The following is a 14,284-nucleotide window of genomic DNA, read 5'->3' on the forward strand; positions in this document are numbered from 1 at the left end:
TGGCCTTCCTTCAGATTTTATACTAGAAAGTGTAGTGAAATATCTATCTTGAAACACTTTAGTTTTTTAAGAAGACATCTTAATATATCTTCATTATCAAATTATCATTTTGTACAGAATTCTATCCCAAGTTCATAATACAGTGATATGGTGACTGCCACTTTGCCAGCTCTGCAGTAGTGTAGTAATAAGAGCGATAGTGAGGCTTCCCTGGTGGCGCAGTGGTTGAGAGTCCGTCTGCCGATGCAGGGGACACGGGTTCGTGCCCCGGTCCGGGAAGATCCCACATGCCGCGGAGCGGCTGGGCCCGTGAGCCATGGCCGCTGAGCCTGCGCGTCCGGAGCCTGTGCTCCACAACGGGAGAGGCCACAACAGTGAGAGGCCACAACAGTGAGAGGCCCGCGTACTGCAAAAAAAAAAAAAAAAAAGTGATAGTGGCGGCACTAATTAATAATTCATTTATTACATTTGTAAAGCACTTTTATAGCTTAAAAATATATAAACACTTTTTAAATATATGTCTTGATTCTTCCAGGAGCCTCATGACTCTTGGTGGGTGCAATGTAATCACTGGGTCCTTATACTGGGGTGGGGCATAGGGGCAGAGGAGTCTAATGACCCCTGCAAGGCAAGCTTTACCATTCCCTTCTGCTGATAAGAACTCCAAGGGGATCACAGGCTGCTTTGCCTGAGGCACGTGTCTAAATGACATGCCAGAAATGAGTCTCCTGATTCAAAATTTAACAAAGTTTCTATTACATTGATCTTTGGGACTGTCCTTCCCATCATGGCCGGAAAAGTGATTTGCAAATGACTTCCAGCAGAGCACCTAAGCTGTGGTCAGAGGGCAAGTATGCATTTAGGCAAATGAGTCCGGAAACAGTGTCCTGAGCCCTGGAGTTATTTTGAGGTCAAAAGCCAGCTCTTTTGCTGCTGCACATAAGTCCACGGAGAGAATTAGAGACTGCTTCTAAGGGGCTTGGAGTCAAGTTTTACTGAAGGTCGTTGTGTTTCATAGCCTGCTCAACCTCTGTATTCTGTGTAATAGCTGTAAACTCTTCACATGGTTATCGTTGGCTCTTATATTTTATTTTTAGTTGCAATGGTGTAAAAAAGAAAATAAATCGCATTTCTCTTTGAAGCTCTTTTGTACAAACATAGCAGTTTCTCTTCTCTCTCCAAGTTTGGTAGCCTGTATTCACTTGTTTCCAGGAATTTTACTTTATATAATATAAATTCATTCCCACAGCCTTCAGATAATTACACCTTAGACAATTCCCTTCCTTTGTAATTATTCTCCAGTTCCCAATCCTTTTCCGAGGACATAAATATACTTAGTACTCCCCTCACTTTTCATGTAAGTTTACATGTTTTTCTAAAATGTTCATGAACTGTTCAGAGAACTCCTAATTTTGCATTCACTTGTTTATGATTGCAAGTGTTATTTTATGGTCCCACAGATGTTTCTTGTATGTTTAAATCTTTTTTTTTAATAAAAAAACTGTTTTGAAATTCAAAACTCATTGAATTTTGTGTTTGGTTTTATTATGAAAAAATAGTCATCGTCTCCTATTTATATGCTGTGCATTCATTATTATTATTATTTTTTATTATTATTATTATTATTTTTGCGGTACGCGGGCCTCTCACTGTTGTGGCCTCTCCCGTTGCGAAGCACAGGCTCCGGACGCGCAGGCTCAGCGGCCATGGCTCACGGGCCCAGCCGCTCCGCGGCATGTGGGATCTTCCCAAAGCGGGGCATGAACCCGTGTCCCCTGCATCGGCAGGCGGACTCTCAACCACTGCGCCACCAGGGAAGCCCTGTGCATTCATTATTATAAGCTATGTTTGTCAGCATTCTTGTTAGAAATTTGAATAAATTGATAATTAAAATAATAGAACGGGACAAATGATTTTTTATCACACATACACACATTTTAGCTAGTCACAGTGATATATACTATTAGTGGAGTATATTATAAGGACGCTACTGTACTTCATTCATTCTAAGACATATTTTACATCTTACCATCTCTGAGATTGAGATGTGTCTTACAATCAATTAAATCATAGTTCAATTACGAGTGTTTTATTTTTCTTGGCAGTATGATGTAAAATTAGGCTGTATCTTCAATTTGGTAGCGTGTTAGATTCAACTAATACAATATATACCAACACTAATTCTATATGTGTTATGAATTCTCCAATTTAATCCTCTAAGCAATCCCTTGATACGTGTATTCTCCACATTTCACAGAAGAAGAAAATAGATTAAGGAAGCTGCCCTCATTTCTTACGAGCTACACCATAGTCTGAGGCATGCTGATAACAGCTAGCTCTCCCAGCAGTGGGGGGAAGCTTTGATGTGTAGCAGTTGCTCATTTCCATGGTGTAAATACTCTCAGTATGGCCCACTTAGCAACTAACATGAAGTCACCGAACATAGAATTGGGAAAATATGCACAACATTGGCTCTTGTGAGCAGGTGTGAGCTGATTTCAGTGCACCATTTATGTTATGTGTTCTTCCTAGGAACCGTTTCCTAGTCCATGTCTTTAATACTACTTGTAGGCCAAACACCACAGTAGCGCACTCTCTTTTGGTCATCTCCATGTGGACATCCAAGTCAATAGATAAATAATACCTTTCTTACCCCTGACAATCTCCATGAGAATCGTTACTGAATGCAGGAGAAGGAATAATGCTTAAGACTTTATCCTGGGCCTCCCTGGTGGCGCCGTCGTTGAGAGTCCGCCTGCCGATGCAGGGGACATGGGTTCGTGCCCCGGTCCGGGAAGATCCCACATGCCGCGGAGCGGCTGCGCCCGTGAGCCATGGCCGCTGAGCCTGCGCGTCCGGAGCCTGTGCTCCGCAACTGGAGAGGCCACAACAGTGAAAGGCCCGCGTACCGCAAAAAAAGAGACTTTATCCTATCTGCAAGCTAACAAATAAGCCTGCTACGGTTTCATGGATCGGTGTCCCAATACTGGATTTCCTGTCACAGTATTCCTGGATCAGAGACAGAGGGCTTTATTACTCACAGCAAAAGCAGTAGCCATAGTATTGAGACTTTCTTGCAGCGGTAGCCTGAGTTCCAATTCCCACCGGATGATGTAGAGAGCCTGCATGTACAGTGGGTGGCGTTACAGGAGAGGGAACCTGAGTCTGGGGCAGCTGAATATTTTATAATGGGAAGTAACCCTGCCTGACTTTTGCCTAGGAGGGAAACACTATTTATCTTACAAGGCTGTAAGCAAACCTGCCCTTTGCTCCAGAGGAAACACTATATCTTTCAAGAGGGTTCATCCTGGAAAAGACAGTCTGGAATAAAGACTAGCAATGGCCCTGCTCCCAAGATGTAAACAAACGTGAGAAACTTGTGAAGGAATTTCCCATGAGTATGCATGCCACTGTTGGCCACTCTGATTAATCTGATTTACAGAGGCTGGGACTGAATCCGTTTCATCTGTCTCATACAACATTTAATTAAGGCTACTATCAACAGCACTCCAAGCGCAGCAGGATGAGGCCAACCTGGAGTATTGACCACAGCCATACCCCACCCTCCAGCCCGCCCACCCAGGATCCTGAACATACTTTGCTGAACAAATTCCAAAAGCCAACAGATTCTGTCTTAGCTAGCCAGATGCCTTTCTCCTTTAGCTCCTGTATTGACTTTTCTTCTTGGCCTGAGGTATTAATACAGTTATAGAGGGATCGATTGGAGATTGCACAGACTCTGCCTTGGTCTATGTAGAAGACGTCCGGGCAATTCTATCAACAACCCTGACCAGTGAATTGAAGATGATCTGAATACCTTCTAGGGCCAAGGTGGTATCATTGATCACGTCAGCTGAAGTCAGGGACAAATTTTAAATCATTTGTCTTTTTTTTGCTCCAACTAAATCATTTACTTTCCCTTGAAGAAATGACTGAAAATACACAGCTGTGGAAAAACAAAGCTAAACACAGCATTCTGAGTGTTGCCTGACACAACCAACCTTCTACACGACACGGTAATAAGGCCCATCGGTGGATATACATATGGCAGAGGTTTTAGATTCCATACATACAGATTTAATTGCAAAGAAAACACAAGCAAAAAAATTAAAACAACAACCACCAAGCAAACGCTGCATATAGACGCTGTTTTGCATTGCACTTTAGAAGGAGGGCCAGCAGCACCCAGCCCCCACCCAGTAAATCAAGGGCAAAACCCCACGGACGATGCCCTCACCAGGTCTCCGCTCCACTCGGTGGTCTCAGCACCACCTCTCGCGCTGCAGCCTCCACCCCTGGCCTCTCTCGCAGTTCCCGGGGTGTTGGAACGGAGTCAAGCAGGGGGTTCTGGTAAGATCTCTCCATGTAAATAAATACCATGATTTTAGGACGGGCAGCCTACTGGGAAATCATTTTTCAAGCTTGGGTATAAGAAATCTTATACAATTTGCATGCATTTGAGAGTAAACGAGATTATTTAATCTCATTTATAATATATAATATATATATTATATATAATATATATATTATATATTATATATAATATATATTATATATAATATATATAATATATATTATATATAATATATAATAAATGCAAGTAACTCATTGTGATAGTGGCAGATTCAATAGCTACTGAAGACATATTTTGGGGGTTAAAAAGACAAGTCAGGGTTTGCTGTACAAGATAAATCATCTTTTCTAACTGGATGAGTTGCACCATTAGGGAAAACTGTCCCCAGGGTGCACATCAGTCAGTTATCCCACTGGAAAGCTTCCCAAAGTAGCAAAGCCTCATTTGGGAGAGATCTGTGTTCTTGTCTAAGGGCTACATGATCTACTTGTGATGTTTTCTTAAACACTTGAAGGTCCTTATGGCCACCTCTAATGTGTTAAGGCAACATGTTTTGGGGAGAGAGGCAAGTTAATGCCCAGTTTCCACACAGGAAGTACACACGGTGCCTCCAGAAAGAAAGTGCTCTTTATAGTTGTTGAGGCCCCCAAGTGGGACTGACATCAGTCAGAGAGCACAGTCTGACAGTGCATCCAGTGCAGCCTCCTGGCTGGTGGGTGGGTTTTGGGGTTCCCAGGTCAGTTTGAATAATTGAGTCTAGACCTTATATTTTGGAGGGATGGCCTAAGGGCAGTCAGTCCAGCCTGTCTAATCTATCCATACAGCCAGGCAAGTGGCATTCATCTGCCCCACTGAGTGACGGAGTGATGACTACAGAATGGGAGGGGAGAAGACATCCAGTGGTGTTGACAGTTGTTTCTTGCCTGGGTGGTACAGAAGCTAAGGCCATTCCCTGCTATTTCCAATAGACTTCTTTTTTTTTTTTTTTCGGTACGCGGACCTCTCACTGTTGTGGCCTCTCCCGTTGTGGAGCACAGGCTCCGGACGTGCAGGCTCAGCGGCCATGGCTCACGGGCCCAGCCGCTCCGCGGCATGTGGGATCCTCCCGGACCGGGGTGCGAACCCGTGTCCCCTGCATCAGCAGGCGGACTCTCAACCACTGCGCCACCAGGAAAGCCCTCCGATAGACTTCTTGGTGATCAAATGGTGATCAAATAGAGATGGAAAATGTTAGACTCAACAGTCAATTAAATTTTTTTTAACTGAGGTACAGCTGGTTTACAATGTTGTGTTAGTTTCAGGTGTACATCAAAGTGATTCAGTTATATATGCTTTTTCAGAGTCTTTTCCATCATAAGTTATAAGATAATGAATATAGCTCCCTATGCTATACAGAAGATCCTTGTTGTTTATCTATTTTACATATGATAGTGAGTATCTGTTAACCCCAAACTCCTAATCTATCCCTCCCCTCCAACAGTCAATTAAATTTAAGGCACTTGCAATAGTTTGGGAGAGGTTTTGTGAAGTAGCTCCAAGTGCAGTTCGATAAAGACTGGGACTTCCGTGGCGGCCAGTGGTTAAGACTCTGCGCTTCCACTGAAGGGAGCACGGTCCGATACCTGGTCAGGGAACTAAGATCCCACATGCTGCACGGCACAGCCAAAAATAAATAAATAGCTAAATAAAAGAGGAAGACCATTAATGTCTTTTCCTCTCCCTCTCCCATGCCTTTTGGATCTTAAGGTGTTCCCTCCGCTGCCATAACTTCACCTTTTTTTCCAATCATCCTCTGCATCTAGACCTTTCGTCCAAGAGGGTCAGGTTGCAAGAGGGATAATAACTTTTTTTTTTAGGAAATATTTATTTATCGAATATTCCTTTTTTAAAATTTATTTATTTTATTTATTTATTTTTGTCTGCATTGGGTCTTCATTGCTGCGCGCGGGCTTTCTCTAGCTGCGGCGAGCAGGGGCTACTCTTCATTGCAGTGCGTGGGCTTCTCATTGCGGTGGCTTCTCTTGTTGCGGAGCACAGGCTCTAGGGTGCGAGAGCTTCAGTAGTTGTGGCACGTGGGCTCAGCAGCTGTGGCTTGTGGGCTCTAGAGCACAGGTTCAGTAGTTATGGCACACGGGCTTAGTTGCTCCGCAGCATGTGAGATCTTCCCGGACCAGGGCTCGAACCCGTGTCCCCTGCATTGGCAGGCAGATTCTTAACCACTGCGCCACCAGGGAAGCCCTGTTGAATATTGTTTTTAGAACATTTTTTTTAAGAGCAGTTTTAAGTTTGCAGCAAAATTGAGAGAAATGTATAGAGATTTCCCATGTGCCTCCTACCCTCACACGTATACAGCCTCCCCCATTACAAGCATATTTTTACAAAGCTGACTGAGACCCAGTGTGTCTCCTACTCTGGCCCACCTCTCTAATGCAGGGGGACTCGATGGGCAGTGTACTCAAACAAGGTCATTATCTTTATGATCTAGGTCACGTATACCCAAAGGGATAGCTGCCAATTTTTCATGTACAGTCAAGGTACCTCCGAGGCCAGGCTGGCTGCATTCTAGAATACACCATTTGCATTTGACCAGTGAGGCTTCTTGGGTCCTTTCTACATTGCTAGTCCTTGAGTTCATGTTGGTAGTCCTTCAAAATCGGAATATCAGGAAGAAGAGTCACAAGGCCTAGCTAGGCCAGGAATTCCGTTTCTATAAGAGCCCAGTATTTGCTTCTAGCTGCTGCTTTTCGGAGGTGACAGTTCCAAAAGCTCAAAGGCTGACTCCACACAGAGGCTCCCTTCCTTTGTCAAAGGCTCCAACTGGCAAAACCATCAGTCAAAGAGACTTAAAGCTCAAAGTTGTTATTAGGGTTGTGAAGGGAACTCGCACTTCTGCATCTTCTCCATGAAGATAATCCTCTCTGAACTGTCTGACCATTCATGGTGTAAGCATAAGAAACGTCAATCCCAGTTACATATCATCAGTGGAAAGCACAACAATACTTTGAATGGCCCAAAGGGTCCCACCCGGAAGATCACTTTAGCTTCTCTTCCCTGCCTGAATCCCGTTAGCTTAGTCTCAACCCAATTGTGCCTGAATTCTACTTCACTCCTGTTATTTCCAGTTAGGTGAGCCAGTAATTCTCTTTTTTACTTAAGCTACTTTGAGTTGGGTTTCTGTCATTTGCAGTCAAAAGAGTGCTGATGAAGATAGTAGAAACTTACAAGAATATGCTAAGAAGAACGGTTTAAACCTTGAAAGTCATGTGTGGTCACAAGTGAAGGATTTTAATCACATGAGTGATATGGTCAGCATATTTGGCTTTCTCTGGTTGGTCCTGAGTTGGAAGCAGGGATGAAAAATAGAGAAGCTGGCAGTCAGTGACCAAGTCCTGACTCTTCAGGGCTGTTTACTGCAGAGGTTGCGATTTGGCTTCCTGAACTGGCTGGGATTCAGAGTTCTATTGTCATATATGGTCTGACTATTATCCATTTCTACAGTTAGTCTCTCAGGCCCCTCTTTTGGTCATTCTGTCACTTCTGAGAATTCACTCAGGGAATGCTTGAGTTTCAGATCTTTACCTCTTGGGGATTGTCTACTTGTTTCCATAGCCACGTGTATTGAGAGATCTTCTTGACTTTTTTGTTTTTTCATCATGGAGATCATCTGGCAGCAGGATGACTAAGCAGATGCAATGAAAACTCTAGAGTGAGAATACAGTGCACCAGCATCATGACCACTCTGACAAAAACAAGAACAATTAATATTACCTGTAAGATGCTTCAAAACCAGGAACCCCAACTGCCCAACCCAGGACCAGAGAACAAACCCAGTGACCTTGAGGACCAAGCTTAGGAAGCCAAGTAGCTTTATTTCTTCATAAGGTACATAGTTTGTTTATCTTGCCCGCTTCATTGATCTAAGCACAGCAAGAACTACTAGCAAGGATACAAATGCTCCCATGACCAGCCAACAGGGAATCCAGAGCTACGCTATTGTCTGTTTCTACTTGTGCCAAAGAGTTGTCTTGTTAATAACTTCTGCCAGAGTGAGTGATATTCTTCCTACAGTCTTTTTTATTTGTATGATTCCTACCGTTGGAAATACTGTTCCGATTGTTTATATAAGCAGTGAGTCAGTAATTCCTCAAGATATAGTGCCTCAGTAATCAAGTGTGCCATGTTTTGAGTTCAGGTCTGAGCTCGACTTTCCAGCTTTGGTGATTAGCAGGATTAGGGTCTCTGCTCCAGACAAGCTTTGGAACGTTATCTGCGAAGTGCATGAGGTGCTACTCTGAGACAAACAGAATCAGGCATCTTTCCCACAGAGGAAACAGTATCTGGGATGGAAACAGTATCTGGGATTGGCACATGGAGATCTAGGAAAAAAGAATTGCTCACAAGATTGGAGTTTGGATTTCTGTTAGTCTCTTCCAGGCAGCAAAGATTTGGTTTATTGCTCTATGAATGTTATCGGGTCAACTCCTCTCGAAAATAGACGTTCAATAACTAAAACAAATTCAAATCCCTTGGGGAAAATGAAATAAATGCGGGGAAAAAAAATTCCACCTAAAGGTATTCAAAGGGCCTGTGAGTCATCAGATCCTGGCTATCCCCCACCTTTAGTTTTCTCAGGATTAGTTGTTGACAAACCACACACCTGACAATGACCCCAGCTGTCTTTTAAAAGTTTCCCCAGTAATTTTTTTTTAACATCTTTGTTGGAGTATAATTGCTTTACAGTGGTGTGTTAGTTTCTGCTGTATAACAAAGTGAACCAGCTATACATATACATATATCCCCATATCCCCTCCCTCTTGCATCTCCCTCCCACCCTCCCTATCCCACCCCTCTAGGTGGTCACAAAGCACCGAGCTGATCTCCCTGTGCTATGTGGCTGCTTCCCACTAGCTATCTATTTTACATTTGGTAGTGTATATATGTCCATGTCACTCTATCACTTCGTCCCAGCTTACCCTTCCCCCTCCCTGTGTCCTCAAGACCATTCTCTATGTCTGCATGTTTATTCCTGTCCTGACCCTAGGTTTTTAAGAACCATTTTTTTTTTAGATTCCATATATATGTGTTAGCATGCAGTATTTGATTTTCTCTTTCTGACTTACTTCACTCTGTATGACAGACTCTAGGTCCATCCACCTCACTACAAATAACTCGATTTCGTTTCTTTTATGGCTGAGTAATATACCATTGTATATATGTGCCACATCTTCTTTATTCATTCACCTGTCGTTGGACACTTAGGTTGCTTCCATGTCCTGGCTATTGTAAATAGAGCTGCAATGAACATTGTGGTACACGACTCTTTTTTTTGTTTTTTCAGCAAGTGGCCAAAAAGGAGTTCACCGTGATGAGGCTCTGTAGCCGGCAGTCTGAAAACATTACCGGATCTTTCTGCTTTGGGAAGTTCACATTTCCCTTCCTCGCAAGCTGCACCAAGACAGGCATGAAACTACATGACTCTTTTTTTTTTTTTTTTTTTTTTTTTTTTTGCGGTACGTGGGCCTCTCACTGCTGTGGCCTCCCCCGCCGCGGAGCACAGGCTCTGGACACGCAGGCTCAGAGGCCATGGCTCACGGGCCCAGCCGCTCTGCGGCATGTGGGATCTTCCCGGACTGGGGCACGAACCCGCATCCCCTGCATCGGCAGGCGGACTCTCAACCACTGCGCCACCAGGGAAGCCCTACATGACTCTTTTTGAATTATGGTTTTCTATGGAGGTTCCTTAAAAAACTAAAAATAGAACTACCATACGACCCAGCAATCCCACTACTGGGCGTATACCCTGAGAAATCCCCAGGAATGTTGGTTTAAGCTGGTAACCAAATTTTCTGCACCATAACGAGTAGTTTCATGGAGAAATTTCACTAATATCCCTTTGAAATCATCTGGTGCCACAAAGCAGCACTCTTGGGAGCATCAGAGATTATCTATGTGAAGAGCACAGCCAGATTTTCCCCATCCTTCCTTTTCAAAACCAGAGACTACAGACTGATATTTTGTAATGGCCTCATTGAATCTCTCCAGAGATTTATCTTTAGGGGGTATAGCTAGGATCATAACCTTGGTTAGGTCTTTTTGTTTGGAAGTGCTGCTAGAACATTTCTTCAGCTTCCATATTTTGTCTTCATGCTTGGCCTCAACCTTTGTGAGAGCCACCTCTCCAAGAAGTAGGAGGGCATCTAAAAGTTCCTTAACTTGTTGTCCATGTTGGATGGAGTTTCCAGCAGAGGTGAGAAACCCCCTTTGTTTCCATAGCATGCCAAAAAATGTCCTATTCCAAAAGCATACCTGTTCTCTGTGTATACGTTGACTTTCTGGTTTTTGGATAGTTGGCAAACTCTACTAAGTGTAAAATTTCTGTCATCAGGGCTGATTTTACCTCAGGTAGAGGACTGTATCCTAAAGAAAAGCTTAAATTAGTAGGTAAATATCCTGCTTGCCCTCCAGTTTCAATTCTGAGGTATAATCTGTTTACAAGTACTATTAGGTCAGAGTTCTCAACAGGAGTTTCTAATACATTTGAGTAAGGTAAGGAGAGTTCCTTAACTGAGGTAAGTCAACCATGGGTTCCCCTTCTTTTGGTAGAGTCAGGGAGTGGCTGGAATCAGGGTGTTGCAATGGTGAATAGTGATGTGAGAGGGAGAGCGTGGGTTAATTGGCTGGGTGAAAGAGTTGTATCTTCTCATTAGGTAGTAATGTCTGGATTGCATGAGGAAATACAAGGCCAAGTAGGGAACCTAGAACTATTTCAGCAGAAACACTGACAGTTTTGCCTGGCAGCTACTGCCCTAAAGTAAGGGGGATAAGCCTTTACAACCAGGTCGGAGATGCAGCTCTAATAAGCAATGGGTGATAATGGTTCTTGTGAAGTTGAGTTAAAACTCTAAGGGTTTGTCTAGATCACTCATGCCACTGTTATGTAATCTTAAATTTACAAATGTTGCTGAAAGTTATTTTCTAGATTATCCCCGAATCACCTATAATTTTATCTTTTTTTGTTTGTTTGTTTGCACGTTTGAGTTATGATCCAATTGATTTAATAAGAAGTATTTCAGGTTTGGCTATTAGGGGGATTTGCCCTACTTTTGGGACCATTTTTTGACTGTCAGATTTACTGTGGAAAGAGGAAGCCTCTAGGTCCCTTTCTGGGTCAGACCAGTCAGCTTTTTTTTCTTTTTTTTTTTTTAAATTAATTAATTAATTTATATTTTATTTTTGGCTGCATTGGGTCTTCGTTGCTGCACACAGGCTTTCTCTAGTTGTGGCAGACAGGAGAGTGGGAAGATTATACGGTCAGCCTTCCATATCCGTGGGTTCTACATCCACAGATTCAACCAACTGGGGGTCAAAAATATTTGAAAAAAAATTACAGAAAATTTCAAAGTCAAAACTTGAATTTGCTGTGCACTGGCAACTGTCTGCATAGTATTTATATTGTATTAGGTATTATAAGTAATCTAGAGATGAATTAAACTAGATGATTGTGTAGGTTATATGCAAATACTATGCTATTTTATACCAGGGACTCGAGCATCCTTGGATTTGGGGTCTTGGTCCTGGAACCAAACCTCCCCCCAACCCCTGCCGTGGATACTGAGGGATGACCATAGTGAAAAAAAAGGGGAGGCTTCAGGTATGTTCTGACTGGAGGTTGTTGGCATGAGGAAGCTGCAGGTATGCCGACTAGCAGTGAGAACCTTATGTGATTGGTTTGGGGAACATATTTGGCTTTCTCTGGTTGACCCTGAGTTGAAAAGGCGGGCCCCAAATAGAAAGGCTGGCAGTCAGTGACCAAATCCTGACTGTTCTGGGTTTATCACTGTAGAGGTTGTGGTTTGGCTTCCTGGAATGCTTTCTGCAGGCTGTGGGTGAGAGTTCTCTTGTCATATCTGGTCTGGCCATTGTCTGTTTGTATATTCAGTCTCTCAGTAGTAATCAGAGACTCCTTAAATTATATTGTGTAGACAGATGTCCACTCCAGCTCTTGAGAGATTGGCTGCCCCAAACATGACCAATGTCAGTTTAAAGTAGTCTGACTGTTGCCTATCCACAAAGTGGTTATGAGGACTCAACCTGCAGGTCTAGTTCACCTGGGGAAGTAGAGAAAACCTGGGTTCTGTCTGTCCCTTCATTAATAGCTATACATCTGGGGTGTGTACTCATCCTCTCTGTAACTCAACTAAAATGGACATAATGATAAGGTTTTATTTCCCTGAAGGCAAAGGACCAAACCAGAAGTTCACTTGAAGTAGTTTCCAGCCCCGAGTCACGTGATTATTCTGTAACTTTTTTTTGTTCCCAGTTCTCTCCACGGGGATGGCACCAGGCTGGTGGGTCAAATAGGAAATGTTCACTTGCGTGTGTGTGTGTTTCTTCCCCGAATGAAGCTGTGTCAGTGCATTAATTCATCCTCAGAGCAGCTTTGCTGTCATGGTGTAGTGGAAAGCTCTCTAAACCCAAAGGGAGATTTCTAGGGAGTTACAGCTCTGACATTTAGGAGATATGAGATTTTGAGTGAGTTTCTTAACATCTTTGTGTCTCAGTGTGCTCATCTGCAAGATGTCCTTCTCTCACCTCAATGTTGTTGGGAAAATAAGAGTATTAGTATTTGACCTCACATTGATTTTTGGTTCCATTAAAATTTCAGAATTGAATATAATGAAAAAGGAATTGGAGGAAATAGCTCAATGTGTTTTTCAATGCAGAGTTTAAAACTTAAAAGCTCAACAGAGAACCGTAGGAATACTTTTCAGACAGTTCATTCATAAGCCAGCACGTGGGAGTCCATAAACCCCTTAACTAATGGGAACCCTCAGGTGGTTTATTAGTGGAGATTGAAGAGAGAATATTTTTCTTTCCTGTGTCAGAAGTAGTAGCTCTCTGGTAAGTAATTTCACATCTGCATCTAATGGTTTACTTTAGAAGTCTCATGCTTCTTTGGCATTTTCCCTGGGGAGGAAGATAAATGACGGAAATAGAGAGATTCTCTTTAGCGATCCATCATTTTAATTTTGGAATGTTTGTGGAGGAAGGGCGCTTATCCTACTGTGTATCTTGGGCTTTAGGACTGAGTTCACGAAATGGCTTAAAATTCTTCCTTTTTTTCTTTTCTATTCTTTTCTTTCCTCCCTTTCTCCTTTCCTTCCTTTGTCCCTTCTTTCTTCCTTCCTTCCCTCTTCCCTTCCTTCCTTCCTCCCTCCCTCCCTGCCTCCCTCTCTCTCTCTCTCTCTCTCTTTCTTTCTTTCTTTCTCTTGAGTATGAGAACTGGGCTCAAAATGCACCATGAGTGAAGCTTTCTCTGGAGCTTTTTGAACAGATTTTACTGATAATGTCATAGTACATCATTATAAGGACATTAGGAGTATATTTTGGCCCTTTGAGGAAGGGGAAGGTTCTGGTCAAGCACCTATCACTTGGGCAGTGGGACATTTTTCTTAAATTCTCATGTCATTAGAAGGTAAGTTTAGTTCTTATTTCTTTGTTTGACACTTCTTACTTCTGTTCTGATTTATATCACTAATTTATAAAGTGGGTAGAGATGCCCAAGAAGTTTGTAGAATATGATTGAAAGGATGCTGAGTGGTACTACCCAGACCCTCCCTTCAGGACTGGCAGTGTAAGCAGCTGATGGCTTTCAGCTTAGTTTCTCTGGGAAAATTGCCCTCAGCAGGAGAAAGCCACCTTGCCCAAGATTATTTCCTGAGGACAGCCCACTTCCTAGGATGGGTCAACATAGGGGTATTAAGGCAGGGCTCCTTGCTTCAGTTTGGGACAATTCTGAAGGAGCATCCCAGCTCCAGAGCTCCCAGAGGGATGGGATGAGGCCTTTGTTGTGACTGTCTCGAAGCTCACTTGCTTGCTTCTCTGCCCCACAGGTTAGATCCCTGGAGGACTCACCAATAAGCTTCCTGC

Source organism: Pseudorca crassidens, chromosome 17, assembly GCF_039906515.1.
Source record: "Pseudorca crassidens isolate mPseCra1 chromosome 17, mPseCra1.hap1, whole genome shotgun sequence".
NCBI classification, from domain to species: Eukaryota; Metazoa; Chordata; class Mammalia; order Artiodactyla; family Delphinidae; genus Pseudorca; species Pseudorca crassidens.